At 35.5% G+C, this 15,603-nt stretch overlaps 1 non-coding gene across 1 annotated transcript; it reads right to left on the reverse strand.

The window, feature by feature from the left end:
* Positions 1-7,333: 7,333 nt before the first annotated feature.
* Positions 7,334-7,406, reverse strand: TRNAK-UUU. The gene has a single exon. It is a non-coding gene; the product is annotated as a tRNA-Lys (tRNA).
* Positions 7,407-15,603: the final 8,197 nt, after the last annotated feature.

Consider the following 15,603-nt stretch of genomic DNA (forward strand, 5'->3'; position numbering starts at 1 on the left):
AGCTGATCCCCTGTGCTATGTGGCTGCTTCCCACTAGCTATCTATTTTACATTTAGTAGTGTATATATGTCCATGCCACTCTCTCAATTTGTCACAGCTTACCCTTCCCCCTCCCCATATCCTCAAGTCCATGCTCTAGTAGGTCTGTGTCTTTATTCCCGTCTTACCCCTAGGTACTTCATGACCATTTTTTTTCTTAGATTCCATATATATGTGTTAGCATATGGTATTTGTTTTTCTCTTTCTGACTTACTTCACTCTGTATGACAGACTCTAGGTCTGTGGCACATATATACAATGGAATATTACTCAGCCATAAAAAGAAATGAAATTTAGTTATTTGTAGTGACCATTTTTAATTTGATTTTTTGTTTTGCTATTGAGTTGTATGCATTCTCTATATATTCTGGATGCTAACCCTTTATTAGATATACAATTTGCAAATATTTTCTCCCATTCCACAGGTATCCTTTTTATTATGTTGATGGTTTCCTTAGCTGTGCAGAAGCTTTTTAGTTTCATGTAGTTCCACTTGTTTATTTTTGCTTTTGCTTCCTTTGCTTTTGGTGTCAAATCTACCCACCCCCGCCAAAAAAAATTGCCAAGATCAATGTCAAGGTGCTTTATTTCTCTGTTTACTTCTAGTATTTTTATGGTTTCAGGTCTTACATTCAATTCTTTAATATTTTTTAGTTGATTTTTGTGTATGGTGTAAAGCTGTTTAATTGTTTTGCATGAGCTGTCCAGTTTTCCTGACACCATTTATTGAAAAGATTATCTTTTCTTCATTGTATATTCTTCTCTCTCAAATTCATTCTTGAAAAATTTTTTTGCTGGGTAGAGAATTATAGACAGACAATTCTCTTTTTCCTTTCAGCAGTTTAAAGATGTTATTCCTCTGTCTTTTGGCAATAAGGCATTCTTATCATTGTTTTCCTGCAAGTAATATTCTTGCCAACTAAGCACTTTTAAGATTTTCTCTCTATCTTTAGTTTTCCGCAGTTTCATGATAATAGGCATAAGTGTGGATTTCTTTTGTTTATCCTGATTTGGGTTTCACTGAGCTTACTGTATATGTAGGTTAATACATTTCACCATTTTTAGAAAATTCTCAGCCATTATGTCTTTTTTTTTTGCTTCCTTCTACTCCTCATTTTATTTATTTATTTATTTTTTACATCTTTATTAGAGTATAATTGCTTTACAATGTTGTGTTAGTTTCTGCTGTATGACAAAGTTAATCATCTATATGTATACATATATCCCCACATCCCCTCCCTCTTAAGCCTCCCTTCCACCTTCCCTATCCCACCTCTCTAGGTGGTCACAAATCACTGAGCTGATCTCCCTCTGCTATGCAGCTGCTTCTCACTAGCTATCTATTTTACATTTGGTATTGTATATATGTCAATGCCATTATGTTTTTAAATAATGCTCTGTCTTATTCTCTCTCCTGTCATTCTGGGATTCCAATTACACATAGGTTAAATTTATTTTTATATTAGTCTGTGGTTCTTGAATGATCTTTCTCTTTCTCTACTTCAGTTTGGATACTTGTCATTAGTCTATCTTCATGTCCACTGACCCTTTATTCTGCTGCTGTATTCAGTCTGATATTAAGCCCATTGAATGAATTACTTGTTTTGATATTGTATTTTTCTCTTATAACATTTCCACTTTTTCAAATAGTTTATCTTCTTGCTGAAATCTCTCATTTGTTAATCTCTTGTTTGTTCATGTATGTTATCTACCTTTTTCATTATATACTTTAACATGTTTTTTCATAGTTATTTAAAGTCTTTCTTTACCAAGTCAAACATGTAGATTATCTGAGTCTCTTCTCTTGTGTTTGTTTCCTTTCTTGTCCATGGGTCACAGTTCTCTGTTTCTTCTCATGTTTCTTAATTTTTTATCATATGTGAAACAACATTGTGTAAGAAAATTAAAGACTGAAGTAAATATGCTTTCTCCCAGAGAACCATAATCATTCCTCTGTCTGACCACTAGTATGTGAGATTTAAATATTTAAATATGCAGTTGAATTGAATATGCGTTTTTTTCACAGCTATACTTAGATTCAGTTCCCCGATAATGGCTTCATATATTTTGAGGGTTAGATTAAGACATTCCTTTTAGCAGAGATTCAAATCTAAGACCAGTGAGACTTCAAATATCTATGTATTACACCTAGTTGCTTGTTGTAAGAATATAGGAAATAAATCTCTCTTTCACTTTCTAACCACCCCCCTGCCATCTCCCTCTCCCCCTGGCTGCACCCAAGTCTCCCTCTTCTTCTGACTCTCTTACAACTTTTTGGTTCACTAAGGAGTTTTCTTTACACTCTAGCTCTGATCCTGCATCTTCAAGCCTCAGGAGGTCCTTCTAATCTTAATTCCCTGCCTCAGTCTTTATTAGGTCACTGTAGTGTACTCAATGAAGATTTTGTGTGCACCTTGGGAGTAAGAGCTGTCAGTTCTCTTTCTCTGCTCATAGCCTCCTGCAGGCTACTGCCTTGCACTCATGAAAGATCTGTGCACCCTGGAAGGCCTTAGTTCTCCTGTTCCACTTCAGCATCCTCCTCCTGGTCATTGTCTTGCACTCAGGGAAGGGTTCACGAGTCTGTCTCATCTCCCCTGCCCTGCTCTCAGCCATTAGTGTGATACTCACACACAGCCAGCCAGAGCATTGAAGGAGATTTGGCAGGTGGATGTAGAGTGCTTTTAGACTCCTCAGAATTTGAATCTGTCACATCAGACATATGTAGTCAATACAAATTTGTTAATAGTTTGGTTTCTCTTCTCAGCCATCCTTGGGGAGTTGTTCCTACTTCTGCATTACCTACAGAGATGAAAGCACCAAATGACCCCTTGCCATTTCTGGAATTTAATTCATTCGGGTGTCTCTGTGTCTTCAGTGTGCTGATGTGTTTTATAATTTATCCATGTTGCTCTCATGACTAGGGTGGAACTTTCTGTTTCCAATCCAGAAGTGGAAGTGCTTTTCAAAACTTTTAGCCAAAGCATATCTATAAAGCATTTAAGATTCACCATTTTGTGATGGAACTGAAGATGCTATTATTACGGCACTGCTTGAACCTGAAATTTATTTGAAATTTCATGATTTATATTAAAAATTTCACCCAAAGTGTACATTCATCTTCATATTATGACAGGATCAAAGAATAAAGGTGCCAATGACTTGACAAAAAGTCATTAAAATTCCATGTTTGTTTCAGTCTAAAATGACACTTTGAATAACTTTACCATGCTTTGCAATCAGCCCTGGAATTAATATTTGTGCCCTAAGTTGTGACACACTTAGCACAGCACAGAATGGGAAGTTTTTGATAAATAACACTGCCATTGCTGCCAACACAAGGATATACTAAGGATATTCGGGACATGTGTCTGTGAAGCAGAGAGGGAGAGCTTGAAAATACACCACGGTAAGCTGAAGGAGAATTGCTATCTCATAGGAGATGGGATGAGGTGGTAGGAAAGTCATATTTATAATTACTAAAAAAAAAAGAGAGAGGCTGGATCTAGGCATCCATCTTGAACAGGACAAGGGCCAAGTATTGAAGGAGCTCTTGAACTACAGCCTAGATTTCCTCACCACTAGGAGGACAGAGTGGGCTTGAGCAGAGTGAAGGTAGGTGGTAGGGTCTCCTTATTGGGAAAGGGAGGGGGAGTTGCCTATGGACAGGCAAGTACATCTCCTGACAGCAGGAGATTCAGTATCAGGTGAGCATGTAGAGAAAGGAGATATTGGATTCACTGGAGCTTGAGTATGTCATACAGAAAAGATAGAGAATTAAATTGAGTTCCAAGGAAGAGAATTTCACAAGAGGTAACTGCCATTCAATCCCTTCGTTCTTTCCCACATCTAACCTTGGTTCTCTGCTTTTCCTACTTCTCATACACCCATAAAATACATGATTTCCATGGCCTTTTCTTTCACAGTCTACTGTCCATTTCATTACCAAGTATAATCTTTGATTTAGGCTTAGCTCTGTGTTGAAAAATCCTTTGTGGATTCTGGTCCCCATGTGCTTTGATCCTGTCAAGAGCTTCTCCTGAAAATTGAAGTTCTACTCATGGAGTTTCTAGAGAAGCATCCATCTAATGAGAAGGGGGAAATGGAATCAGTCACAAGGTGGCAGAAGAGTTTAGCCCCACCCTTTATGAAGCATCTTGAGAGGCCTCTATTTCTTCTTGAACTGGTGGGAGGGTTGAAGTTCTATCTGATCTTCTGGGACTTCTGAGAATGGGACATCAGGAATGACCCCCCTCAAGGCCAGGCTCAGAGGAAGGCCCAGTGGAGGTGTCTATGAGGACACATCTTTCACACACGTCTGAGGGAACTTCCCATTGAAAGTTGGGAAAGGAGTGAACAGAGCATTTCACTTCCACATCGTCTTCTGTTTGGATTAGTAAATACTACCTACTTTCTGCTTATGTGGATGGAAAAATATTTTAAAACCAATTATTTAATGGTAAACTCATGGTATTAAAAACTGCTGTTTTTGAGAAGAATTTATAATAAATAATCTTCTTATTAAAAACAAAACAAAACAAACAAGCAATAAAAGGAAATGAAAATGTAAAGTGGTGGCTGTGTAAAGAGATTTTCTGAATAAGCTGTGCAATCTGGGCAGTGGGACAGAATCCTGGCCAGATCTCTCCCACATTCCATCTCCCTTGTCCAATTCCATCCACATGGGCCTCCCTGGAGACCTTGGATCCAGTCCCAGCACCCAGGCCTTTGCAAGTGCCATGCCCTCTGCCCAGAATGCTCTACTGCTTCTCCAAGAAGTTCCTGTGGCTCACTCTCTCATTTCCCTGAAAACTCCCTGCTGTCTTAATCCTTTATTCTACTTTAGGACTTATCACCTGAAATTTTTTTATACTTTTTCATTTGTATTTTCTGTCCCCCCATTAGACTAGGTGGTCCATGTAGGCAGGGATGTTGTTAGTTTCTTTTCTGTAGCCCATGATCCCAGAACAAGGATTGACACATCTTACATGTTCAGCTAATATTTTAATTATTGATGAATCAAAAAATGAATAAGTTAAAGGAGGAATATCAAAAAGAGAATACATCAAAATGTTGACAGTAGGTATTTTCATCTATTGAGATTATGTTCTTTTTATCTTTCAGAAGTTCAGAATATATTACACATTTGTTTATATTCTGTACAGATTCTAAGACCAGACCACCTTGCGTGAAAGTCCCACTGTGGTCTTTAACTAGCTCTGTGGTCAAGGGTATATGAATTAATATCTATGCGTCTCAGTTTCCTCATCTGTAAAATGGTGGTAAAGAAATACATACTCTCAGCTTGTTCTAAGAATTGTATATTAAGTGCTTTGTAAATACTAGTCATTATGTTAACATCATCATTACTATGTTACCACACCATGTGAACTTTGATAATTGTACAGCCTTTTTAGAAATGTCATACTTTATCCTTTTATCCTTCTAATCTGATTTTTGTAAAAATGTTGGATTTTCGTTTTCGCACATTATGAGGCACACTGGGTAGTCAAAAGGATGGATACCACACTTAAGCAGTTCTAAAAACTGTTCTGTCTCTGTACTACTAGTAACATTCATTTATTTTAACTCTTCATTTTTAAATAATTTTAGGCTCATATAGAAGTTGCAAAAATAGTATGGAAAATTATAGTATCCCTTTCATCCATCTTCTCCCAATGATATCAACTTATACAACCAAGGTAGAATGATCAAAACTAGGAAATTAACATTGGTACAATACTATTAAATAAACTACAAACCTTATTTGAGTTTCATCAGTTTGGGAATACATTCATTTTTTGAGAGTGTGTATGTATAGTTCTGTGAAATTTTACTACAGATATGCATTTGTGTAGCCATCAACATAATCAGGATACAGAACTCTTTTATCACCACAAATAAATTCTCTCATGTTAGCCCTTTATAGTCACACCTTTCCACTAACCCTGATGACCACTTATCTGTTATTCATCATTATAATTTTTTCATTTTTAAAATGTTATAAAATTGGAGTCATACAGTATGTAACCTTTTGAGATTGGCTTTTTGCACTTAGTATAACACCCTTAGGGTCCATCCAAGTTGGTGTGTGTAACGATATTCAGTTCCTTTTTATTGTTGAGTAGTGTTTATTTGTATACATATACCACGATTTATGTATTCACTGTTGAAGGACATGTGGATTGTTTCCAGTTGTGCACTATTGCAAAATCAAGCTGGTATAAACATTAGTGTACCAGTTTTTTAAGCATCTATGCAGTCATTTCTGTAGAGTAATTAACCAGGAGTGGGAAAATTAGGTCTTATGGTGAGTGTGTGTTTAATTTCATAAGAAACTGCCAAAACATTTTGCAGAATGGCTGTATAAATTTACATTTCCACCAGCCATGTGAGAAGTCGGTGTTTTCAACAGCCTCCCTTGGATACTGACAGTATATTTTCCTTCAGTCATTCTAATTTGTGTGCAGTGGTATCTCATTGTGGCTTTAATTTACATTTCCCTAATGGTTAATGGTATTGACAATCTCCTTATGTGCTAATTTGCCATCCAGATATCCATTTTGGTTAAGTGTCTGTTTCTATCTGTGACGATTTTCTAATCAGATTGTTTGTTTTCATAATGTTGAGTTTAGAGAGTTCTCTATATTTCCTGGATACGAATCCTTTTTTGGTTATGTGGTTCACAAATAATTTTTCCCAGTCTGTGGCTTTTTGTTTTCATTCTTTTAACAGTGTCTTTCAAAGAACAGTAGTTTTTGATCTTTATGAGCTCTAGTTTATCAGTCCTTTCTTTTGTGGATCATGCTTTCAGTGTCCTCCTCTATAACAAGGGTCATGAAGATTTCCTCCCTATGTTTTCTTCTAAAAGTTTTAGAGATTTACATTTTACATTTAGATCTTTAATTCGTTTTTTGAGTTAATCTTTGTATAATGTGTGAGGTTTATGTTAAGGTTCATGGGGTTTTTTTGTTTGTTTTTTCATGTGGTGCCTAAGTGCTCCAACGTTATTTGTTGAAAAGGCAACGAATCCTTCTTCCACTGAATTGCTTTTGCACCTTGTGAGAAATCAGTTGGCTGTACTGGTGGTGAGTCTATTTCTGAGTTCTCTATTCTGCTCCAGTGATCCATGTGTCTATCTCTTTGCCAAATACCACACTGATGGCAGAGTTGTACACTAAGTCTTGAAATTGGGTAGAGCAATTCCTCCAATTTTATTCACCTTTCACAAAATTGCTTTAGTTATTCTAGTCCCTTTACTTATCAATATAAATTTTATTATTTTTTTTTCTTTTGGCACCTGGACAGGGACTTGAACCCTGGGCACTCAGATTAAAACTCTGATGCTCTACCAATTGAGCTACCCAGGCACTCTCAATATGAATTTTAGAATCAGCTTGTCTATATCTTAGTTGACCAGTCTTTTAGAGAGTCAACCTGGGAATTGTCATACTAGACAAAATAAATTATAATAACATAATATGTAATAAATAATTATACACAAGCAGTATTTTACTTTAATATATTATATAAAATCAGGGTTTATATGTATATTAAAATTGTATATTATTTTTTATTATTTTGGAATTGTAATTATTTGCTTCATTTACTTTTATATTACTTAACTGACATTTTTTAAACAAAATAAAAAATAGGACTACTTAATAGTGGAAGTTAGTAGTAACTAATTGTTGAACTAGTAAGTAATACTTGTGAGAAAATATAACAAGCTTTTATGTTTTTGCCCGCTGATACAGCAATTTATTTTAACTCTTGATTTCATATTTGAATATTGTAGGCTATAATTTAGTTTTTCTTAAGATGCATACATGTAAGAAATTTAGAGGAATATAAATTCAAAAGAGTATAGGATATTAATACATTTAACTTTAAAATAACAATGACATAATTCTTTCTGTCCCATGATACATGGGCTATTTTTTCTCCTTCTGTTTCCTTTTCCAATAACATTTCTCTACAAAGCCTGTAGCGTTTGTGATAAGTCGTGTTTTTCATGCAGTGATAAGAGGAGCACAAACATATGGTTTCCTTTGACTTACAGCTCTGCCCTCAGCCAATCCACCTACACTGATTCCTTGCGTAAGTCCAATGTGATGACATGAAACTAAATGTTTTCTCAGCAAACACTTCTTAGCCTAGGGCACTTAGGATTTTACTTATCAACAACAGTAGATTTTTAGATTTATAGGAATTAGTTTCCAGCTTTCCAAAATGTCCATTTTCAAAACAAATGTTTGAAACACAATGTACTTTGAATTTACAGCCTTATTTTTATAGACTAGCTGTGTGTCACCCATTTTTTAAATCTTAGTTTTAAATTTTTATTGGAGTATAATTGTTTTACAATGTTGTGTTAGTTTCTGCTGTACAACGAAGTGAATCAGCTATATGTATACATATATCTCCTCCCTCTTGGAACTCCCTCCAACACAACCCCTCATCCCATCCATCTGGGTCATCACAGAGCACCGAGCTGAGCTCCCTGTGCTATATGGCAGGTTCCCACTAGCTATCTATTTTACACATGGTAGTGTGTCTATGTCAATCCTAATCTCCCATTTCCTCCCACTCTCCCCTTCCCCCTCACCATGTCTACTCTTCTGTTCTCTACATCTGCGTCTCTATTCCTGCCCTGCAAATAGGTTCATCTGTACCATTTTTCTAGATTCCACACGTATGTGTTAATATATGATATTTGTTTTTCCCTTTCTAACTTACTTCAGTCTTTATGACAGACTCTACGTCCACCCACATCACTACAAATGACCAATTTTGTTCCTTTTCATGGCTAGTATTCCACTGTATGTATGTCCCACATCTTCTTTATCCATTCATCTGCTGATGGACACTTAGGTTGCTTCCACGTCCTGGCTATTGTGAACAGTGCTGCAGTGAACATTGGGGTACATGTGTCTTTTTGAATTATGGTTTTCTCATGGTATATGCCCAGTAGTGGGATTGCTGGATCATATGGTAATTCGATTTGTAGATTTTTAAGGAACCTCCATACTGTTCTCCATAGTGGCGGTATCAATTTACATTCCCACCAACAGTGCAAGAGGGTTCCCTTTTCTGTATACCCTCTCCAGCATTTATTGTTTATAGATTTTTTGATGATAGCAATTCTGACCAGTGTGATACCTCATTGTAGTTTTATGGGTTTTTAAAAAGTATTTTATTGAACTATAGTTGATTTACAATGCTGTGTTAATCTCTGCTGCAGAGCAAATCAACTCAGCCATGCATACACATACAGTCTTTTTCATACTCTATTATGGTTTATCACAGTTTATCATGCTACACAGTAGGAGCCCATTGTTTATCCATCTTATACAAAATAGTTTGCATCTTCCAATCCCGAACTCCCAATCCATCCCTCCTATTCCTCTTCCCCACTGACAACCACAAGTGTGTTATCTACGTCTGTGAGTCTGTTTCTGCCTCACAGATAAGTTCATTTGTGTCATATTTTAGATTCCACATATAAGCAATATGCTATGGTGTTTGTCTTTCTCTTTCCGACTTACTTCACTTAGTCTGATAATCTCTAGGTTCATCCATGTTGCTACAAATGACATTATTTCATTCTTTTTTTATGGTGTGTAGTATCCCATTGTATATATATATACCACATCTTCTTTATCTGTTTATCTGTTTATGGACTTTTACATTGTTTCCATGTCTTGGCTATTGTGAATAGTGCTGCTCTGAACTTAGGGTTGCATGTATCATTTTGAATTGTAGTTTTGTCCGGATATATGTTCAGGAGTGAGATTGCTGAATCATATGGTAACTCTATTTTTAGTTTTTTGAGGAAACTGCATATTGTTTTCTATAGTGGCTAAACCAAATTACATTCCTGGTGGACCCTTTAAAAAGGGAAATGCGGATACTCACCAGCACTGCCTTGACCTCTAAAACTACCCTTTAAGGGGGGCGGCAGGGATGGTCAACCCCAGACCACAGATGAGGAAACTGAAGCTCAGCAAAGATCAGGAATCCTTAAGAGGCCGCCAGCCAGAGGGAAGCTGGGCCTTCCTGGCCAAGCCAGTGCTCTGCTGTGATGTATCTTGATGATCTCACACCAGAGTACCTTTCATCTTCAACATTTTTTACAATTATTTTTTATTGGAGTATAGTTGCTTTACAATGTTAGTTTCTACTATACAGTAAAGTGAATCAGCTTTATATATATATATATATATATATATATATATATATATATATATATATATATATATATATATTTTTTTTTTTTTTTTTGGATTTCCTTCCCATTTAGTTCACCATATATATATCCCCTCTTTCTTTTTGGATTTCCTTCCCATTTAGTTCACCACAGAGCACTGAGTAGAGTTCCCTGAGCTATACAGTAGGTTCTCATTAGTTATTTGTTTAATACATAGCATCAATAGTGTATATATGTCAATCCCAGTCTCCCAATTCAACCCATCCCCTCTTTCCCCCCCTTGGTGTCCATATGTTTGTTCTCTACATCTGTGTCTCTATTTCTGCTTTGCAAATAGGATCATCTATAACATTTTCTAGATTCCACATATATGCATTAATATACAATGTTTTTTTTTCTCTTTCTGACTTACTTCACTCTGTATGACAGTCTCTAGGTCAATCCATGTCTCTACAAATGACCCAATTTCATTCCTTTTTGTGGCAGAGTAATATTCCACTGTATATATGTACCACATCTTCTTTATCCACTCCTCTGTTGAGGGACATTTAGGTTGCTTCCATGTCCTGGCTATTGTAAATAGTGCTGCAATGAACATGGGGTACATGTATCTTTTGGAATTATGGTTTTCTCTGGATATATGCCCAGTAGTGGGATTGCTGTGTCATATGGCAGTTCTATTTTTAGTTTTTTAAGGAACCTCCATACTGTTCTCCATAATGGCTGTATCAATTTACATTCCCACCAACAGTGCAAGAGGGTTCCCTTTTCTCCACACCTTCTCCAGCATTTGTTGTTTGTACATTTTCTGATGATGCCCATTCTAACTGGTGTGAACTGATACCTCATTGTAGTTTTGATTTGCATTTCTCTAATCATTACTGATGTTGAGCATCTTTTCATGTGATTTTCGGCCATCTGTATGTCTTCTTTACAGAAAGGTTTATTTACATCTTCCTCCCATTTTTGATTCGGTTGTTATTGGTTTTTTTTTTTTAAATATTGAGCTGCATGAGTTGTTTGTATATTTTGGAGATTAATCCTTTGTCAGTTGCTTCATTTGCAAATATTTTCTCCCATTCTGAGGGTTGTCTTTTCATCTTGTTTATGGTTTCCTTTGCTGTGCAAAAGCTTTTTAAGTCTAATTAGGCCCCATTTATTTTTGTTTTTATTTTCATTACTCTAGGATGTGGGTCATAAAAGATCTTGCTGTGATTTATGTAAAAGAGTGTTCTGTCTATGCTTTCCTCTAAGAGTTTTATAGTGTCTGGCCTTCCATTTAGGTCTTTAATCCATTTTGAGTTTATTTTTGTGTATGGTGTTAGGGAGTGTTCTAATTTCATTCTTTTACATGTAGCTGTAGAGTTTTCCCAGCACCAGTTATTGAAGAGACTCTCTGTTCTCCATGGTATATTCTTGTCTTCTTTGTCATACATTAGGTGACCATAGGTGCATGGGTTTATCTCTGGGCTTTCTATCTTGTTTCATTGATCTATATTTCTATTTTTGTTCTAGTACCATACTGTCTTGATTACTGTAGCTTTGTAGTATAGTCAGAAGTTGGGGAGCCTGACTCCTCCAGCTCCATTTTTCTTACTCAAGATTTCTTTCATTATTTGGGGTCTTTTGTGTTTCCATACAAATTGTAAATTCTTTTTGATCTAATTCTGTGAAAAATGCCATTGGTAGTTTGACCAGGATTGCATTGAATCTGTAGATTTCTTTGGGTAGTGTAGTTATTTCCACAATATTGATTCTTCCAATCCAAGAACATGGTATATCTCTCCATCTGTTTGTGTCGTCTTTGATTTTTTTCATCAGTGTCTTATAGTTTTCTGAATACAGGTCTTTTTACCTCCTTAGGTAGATTTATTCCTAGACGTTTTATTCTTTTTGTTGCAATGGTGAATAGAATTGTTTCCTTAATTTCTCTTTCTGATCTTTCATTGTTAGTGTATAGGAATGCAAATGATTTCTGTGCAATAATTTTGTATCCTGTAATTTTACTGGATTCACTGATTAGCTCTATTTGTTTTCTGGTGGCATCTTTAGGATTCTCTATGCATAGCATCATGTCATCTGCAAACAGTGACAGTTTTACTTCTTCTTTTCCAATTTGTATTCCTTTTATTTGTTTCTCTTCTCTTATCGCCATGGCTAGGACTTCCAAAACTATGTTGAATAATAGTGGCAAGGGTGGATATCCTTGTCTTCTTCCTGATCTTAGAGGAAATGCTTTCCATTTTTGAACATTGAGAATGATGTTTGCTGTGGCTTTGTCATACATGGCCTTTATTACGTTGAGATGGGTTCCCTCAATGCCAACTTTCTGGAGAGATTTTATCATAAATATGTGTTGAATTTTGTCAAAAGCTTTTTCCGAATCTATTGAGACTATCATATGGTTTTTATTCTTCAATTTATTAATATGGTGTATCACATTGATTGATTTGCATATATTGAAGAATCCTTGCATCCCTGGGGTAAATCCCACTTGATCATGGTATATGACCCTTTTAATGTATTGTTGGATTTTGTTGGCTAGTATTTCGTTGAGGATTTTTGCATCTATGTTCATCAGTGATATTGGTCTGTAATTTCATTTTTTTTGTGATATCTTTGTCTGCTTTTGGTACCAGGGTGATGGTGGCTTTGTAGAACGAATTTGGGAGTGTTCCGTCCTCTGCAATTTTTTGGAAGAATTTGAAAAGAATAGGTGTTAGCTTTTCTCTAAATGTTCGATAGAATTCGCCTGGGAAACCATTTGGTCTTGGACTTTGTTTGTTGGAAGATTTTCAATAACAGCTTCAATTTCATTACCTGAGATTGGTGTACTTATATTTTCTATTTCTCCCTTGTTCAGTTTTGCAAATTTGTACCTTTTAAACAATTTGTCCATTTCTTCCAGCTTATCCATTTTATTGGCATATAGTTGCTTGTAATCATCTCTTATGATCCTTTGTATTTCTGTGGTGTCAGTTGTAATTTCTCCTTTTATATTTTAATTTTATTGATTTGAGTCCTCTCCCTGTTTTTCTTGATGAGTCAGCTAAAGGTTTATCAGTTTTGTTTATCTTCTCAAAGATCCAACTTTTAGTTTTATTGATCTTTGCTATTGTGTTCTTAGTTTTTATTTTATTTATTTCTGCTCTGATCTTTATGATTTCTTCTACTAACTTTGGGTTTTCTTGTTCTTCTTTCTCTAGTTGCTTTAAGTGTAAGTTTAGGTTTTTTACTTGAGACTTTTCTGTTTCTTGAAGTGAGATTGAATTGCTATAAACTTTCCTCTTAGAACTGCTTTTCTGCATCCCATAGGCTTTGGGTCATCATGTTTTCATTGTCATTTGTTTCTATGTATTTTTTGATTTCCTCAGTGATCTCTTGGTTATTTAGTAGTGAATTGTTTACCTCCATGTGTTTGTGATTTTCACAGTTTTTTTTTTACTGTAATTGATTTCTAATCTCATAGCATTGTGGTTGGAAAAGATGTTTGATATGACTTCAACTTTCTTAAATTTACCAAGGCTTGATCTGTGACCCAATATATGAACTATCCTGGAGAATGTTCCATGTGCACTTGAGAAGAAAGAGTATTCTGCCACTTTCAGGTGGAATGTCCTATAAAAATCAATTAAGTCTACCTGTTCTATCATGTCATTTAAAGCCTGTATTTCCTTATTTTCTGTCTGGGTGATCTGTCTATTGGTGTTAGTAGGGTGTTAAAGTACCCAGTATTATTGTGTTACTGTTGATTTCCCTTTTTATAGCTGTTAGCATTTGCCTATATATTGAGGTGCTCCTATGTTGGTTTCATAAATATTTATAATTGTTATATCTTCTTCTTGGATTGATCCCTTGATCATTATGTAGTGTCCTCCCTTGTCTCTTGTAACAGTCTTTATTTTAAAGTCTGTTTTATCTGATATGAGGAGTATTGCTACTTCAGCTTTTTTTTGATTTCCATTTGCATGGAATATCTTTTTCCATTCCCTCATGTTCAGTTAGTATGTGTCCCTAAGTCTGACGTGGGTCTCTTGTAGGCAGCATATGTATGGGTCTTGAAAATGTTACAACCAAAAGACACAGACTGGCTGAATGGTCGCCCATATTTTTGCTTCTATAAATTCATCATATAGGTTTATAACATCTGAAATATCCATGATTTATAAACACTCTGAAGTGCACTGGATGTCATCATGAGTTAATACTTTTTCTCAGGGAAATTGGCTTCAAAGCACAGAGGTAATTTTAACATGTGAAATAAAATTTTTATTCCAAATAAGTTACAATTTTTTAAAATTGTAAAAAATTGAGAAAGTCCTGTTTAATTTGGCTGTCCTTTTCTGATAATCCTTTTTTTAGTTCTGAAACAGTCTTTTCCCCATGTTGCCCCCCAAAATTGTTTTTTTGTTTTGTTTTCTTTTTTTGCTCTGTTAGTTTTTGTTGCAACCATACATAGCATCAGGCAACTCAGGTGCAGTCAGTTTGTCTTTTACTAGAATTTTTTATGGCCTAGAAACAGATTGTAGAATAAAAACCATATACATTTTGCTTTTATTGTTCTCTTACCTTCATTCTCATCCTCAATGTATTTCCAAATTAGACAGGGCATTCTTCCTCCCACACACATTGAAAATATAATTTAAATGTAAGCCAACATTTTGATAGTCCTTTTATGAGTGTAAACAATGACAGCCATCTTGTAGTCATGTGTCCATGGAGGCTGTCTCCTTCCGTTTCTATAAAGCTACCACTATCATTAGTGTTTCTCCACATTTTCAGAAAACTGAAAAGTGACCAAAAACTTTATGAAAGCCTCAAAACCACAGGTAAGCATATGAAGCCCCATTTTAACACTGCTACATAAAAGATGTGTGGGACATTTAGCAAGTAAGATCTTTTCATTTCATTTTCTTTGGCAAGGAGTTCATAGACTGAATGAAATTTGCCAAATTTACATTTGTACCATCTGCCAAATACGCTGATATATGAGCAAAGTCTAGTTTGGATTTGGATGAGATATCAATAATCTTCTGTTTTATGTTTTCTGTGGTTCAGTTAAACTTTTCATAGAAACCAAGAAGATAATTTCAAGCTCCATTTTTCAAGTCAAAATGCTTAAGGGCTGGGGATGCATTTTCTGTTGTTGTTGCTTTGATTTGACAAATAATTTAAAATGCTGTAGAAAGATTGATGGTGGTTAGACCTGATGTAATCAGCTCTCCGTGGTAAGTGGCTGTTACATTCCTAATCAGAATATCCCCTTTTGTTTGCCCAAAGGACATTTTAGTTGCAGCTCACAAACTTTAGTTTCAGAGGACAACAGACATGATGGAAAGGAAATGAAATGATGAAGT

This window comes from Monodon monoceros, unplaced genomic scaffold (genome assembly GCF_005190385.1).
Source record: "Monodon monoceros isolate NGI ecotype Baffin Bay Population unplaced genomic scaffold, NGI_Narwhal_1 Super_Scaffold_21, whole genome shotgun sequence".
NCBI lineage: Eukaryota > Metazoa > Chordata > Mammalia > Artiodactyla > Monodontidae > Monodon > Monodon monoceros.